The 3,671-nt window shown below is 31.8% G+C and overlaps 1 pseudogene; it reads right to left on the bottom strand.

Moving 5' to 3' along the window:
- Positions 1–3,671, bottom strand: part of LOC108491138 — a 12,570-nt pseudogene that overhangs the window by 1,093 nt on the left and 7,806 nt on the right.

Raw genomic sequence — 3,671 nt, 5'->3', positions numbered from 1 at the left:
AGTATGCTTACCAGGAGCCTGAGCTCCCATGTCTCAGCAAAAACCTCCAGGAGAAACTCAGTCACCATGGTGGAATTGGACACAGTCTGAAGCTGCATGTTCACCTGATAAAGCAAATGAATAAAAGAAAACAAACATAAAATAATAGATGACTAACATTCCCTTGATTTTTCTTGCTTCTATTTCTTTTATATAAATGAGACATATATGCGAAAAATCAAGTGTTTGTTTCTTTGGACTGGATATATTTTTGCCATGGCAGTGTTCGATATATACAGATCCTAAGAAATATGTTGCAGTCCACCTAATTGCATAGTATGATGTTAAGTATGGTTACTAAAATTCTGTAATAAAACCCATTTCATGAAATTAATATCTAAATGAAGATGAAATTGATTAATATAGAGCACATTCCTCAAATGAATGATTAGCATCCATCATCAATGGCTAGTGATTTTTATCACAGAGAATCTATATGTGTTTATCTGTAACTATTATTGCATAGTAATACTACATATGCTACATTTTTATGTTCTGTGAATGTGCTCAAAACACACATACACACAGAAACACATACAAAGTAGGGATGGAGAGAAAAAGAAAGAATGACAGGGAAAGATAACAGAGATACTGGGACAGAAGACAGTTTTGAAAAGAGAGATGGATATAAATTAGGGCAAAGGGAGGTTGAACGAACATTTTCCCTACTAGGAAGTCTGAGACCTGCACAATAGGCCAGGAGCTGGAACACAGTCACAGTTAAACTGTCATGATTGTGTCAGAATTTCCACTCCCCTCAAAAAAACAACAACAAAAAAGTCAAATGTCCCATTAATGAAGCTCAAATATATTATAGAATGTAATCTGCATTATTTAAAATCAAGTGTTAGGATATTTGAATTATATCTACAAACTATATCCTCAGCAGAACCTAGATTAATTCTTGGTTAAATAACCAGTCATGGAGACAAGCCAGATTTAAACATAAAATTAAACATCCTTCTATCTATGACTGTATTTTGTTGTTGATTTTAGGGTGCATGACAAGTTTGTCTGACTTGAATGCACAGAGCACTGCACTGTGCTCTTCCAACTATGATCTGCACACTTCCAGCCTTCCCTGCATTTCTCCTGAGGACCCTTCTTAACAAGCACAGTTCCTGAGTTCATGTTTCTTCACATTTCTGACAATTGGAACCGACCTGACATCCAAATGTGGTAAGAGTCGGTGTCTGAACAGTGTCCCTTAATTCTATGAACTAAACAATGGTCTTAGGGAAAATGAGTTTGGCCATGACTGGCTTGGGGGACAGTGGTTGTGGCAGAATGAATAAGCCCTTAACGAGAAGATTTTCATTCAGCAACAAGGAAAAATTAAAGTTTGTTTTAATTTTTCAAATATACAATATATAATCCTACAAAATCTTAATGAAATTAGCTTTATAAATAAGTAATTATAAAATGCATTTTTATTATTATCTAAATGTTCATTTTGTCATGTGAATTAAATTTTTACATGAACATATTGATATTTTTACATTGACTTAAATCCATGTTAACTCCAATTTTTCCACAGAAACTTTCTCAGTGCTTACAACTTGATTTCCCATTTTGTAGCTTGTTTTAAATCCTGAACTTTTCCTGGATTTATGGAGCTCCCTCTGTGTTTTAACCACTACAAGTTTGTATAGTTTGTTAGAGGATGGCCTCTCTTTCAGTATTGATTTTCGGTTGGAGACTCATAAAATTTAACATGCTTAGGCTGATCATTACAATATCAATTAAATAAATAACTTCGTAGTCAAAAAGGATTAAATTCTAAATCTCAAATAAGTAAAGCAGTATAAATCCAAGATTACAAAATGATACTACTATTTGACACAGATAAATTATTATTTAAATTTTACATTCTTCCATGTGTTATTTAATGTCACAAATCTGTTAGAATTCAGTGAAGATAGTGAATATTAGAAGGATTGTAGTAGAATACAACAAAATTCTACTTTTAGGCTGATGGAAAAGTATAAAACACAAAACACAAATAAATATGAAAATAGCTAATGATGACCCCTCAGGAAAATAATTATATAAAATTAAGAAATGTCTCACTAGCCTAAAGAAACACAATGAGACCTGCACCCAGTGTTCTTAGCTATAGGGACCTTACTCTTCACTATAAGAAGTCTTAAACACAATCTCCATGCTGTAGTAAAGGGCACTAAGAAGTCAAGGACTAACAGAAAAATCTAAATATCACACATAAAGTAAGCATATAGAGAAGTACAAATTGATATAATAATATCAATAAAATATAGTTAGTATACTATAATAAATATAAGAGTTCATATAATGACATTACTCAAAACACTTTTAACATTTTCTATAAAAATTGCTGAAGAAAATATTAAAGATAAATACCACTGCCAAACAAATGAATGGATGCATAATATAAAAATAATTAAACCCAAAGATTCATAACAAAATAGCATTATTAAAATATGAAGGGATTTTGCATGAAATTAAAGTAAGCTTCCATAAGTTTAATAAAATACTACATAAGAAACTTCAAGACCTCTTAGGATAGCCAAAAATGATATCGTATATACAAAAAGGTAAAATATCCAAATCATAGTATCTTGTAAAGTCACTCGATCAGGAAAAAGATACTACAAGAGAGGAACAAAGTAGCAATAAAAGGGAATCCAAGAAAAAGCAAGCATTGCAACAACCACTATTACTTTTTTCTTACTTGAAAAAGTTAATTTATTGAATGTTTCATCTTAAGAGACTCTAAATTCTAACATTTTAGAATTACATGAAAGTTAATTATTAGTGACAGGAAATGATTTATTTATATTGAAAAAATGATATTTATATTATTTGAAAAGAGTTTTTGAATGCATAGGAACTCTGTGTGCATCACAAATGAGAGAGCTACCCAAAGGAAGCCAGAAGAGGACATCAGATCTCCTGAAGCTGGAGTTTCAGGCAATGTTGGTCGAGGTGATGTGGATCCAGGAAACTGAACTGAAGTCTTCTTCAAAATCACCTCGAATCTCTAGCCCCAGTATAACACTAAAACTTTTCACTTTGTTTATACCACACTAAAAATGTTTCTCATTTCAAAAAATGGTAAGCGATTATGTGAAGTAATAATATACAAGAAAATTGGTCCTTCCTTAGAGATATTACCATGGAGCATTTAGAATCTATTAGCATTTCTAAATTGTAGTTACAGAGATCTGTAAATTAGGCCACATGTTACATACCTACAGACTAATTTAGCAAAATAATAAATTAAAATGTAAAAAAAATAAAAACTACACAATCCATTTTTATTAAATTTTGAAAAATATTGAATGTGAATTCTATCAGTAGATGAACTGTTTTATTTGCTTGGGAATGTTGGTTCTGGTGCTGTGTGCACAGTCACCTTCAGCACCACTGGAAAAAGGCCAATTTGGATATAGTAAAGGGGAGTCAAGAAGCAGGAACCATTTTCTTTGTGATTAAGGTTACAACAGGCTGCAGAAAAGGAACATTGAGCCCTAGGGCTTACCTAAAACCCATCATACTTTCCCAAAGACATATGATGTTCATATCAAGATACTTTTATCATATAATTTTTGGAAGACTACAGAATAGTAGAATACTTTTCCTTTTAAAATTCC

Source organism: Nannospalax galili, unplaced genomic scaffold, assembly GCF_000622305.1.
Source record: "Nannospalax galili isolate Female #2095 unplaced genomic scaffold, S.galili_v1.0 scaffold659, whole genome shotgun sequence".
NCBI lineage: Eukaryota > Metazoa > Chordata > Mammalia > Rodentia > Spalacidae > Nannospalax > Nannospalax galili.
The sequence above is the reverse complement of the archived record's forward strand: the minus strand, read 5'-3'. Positions and strand labels throughout refer to the sequence as shown.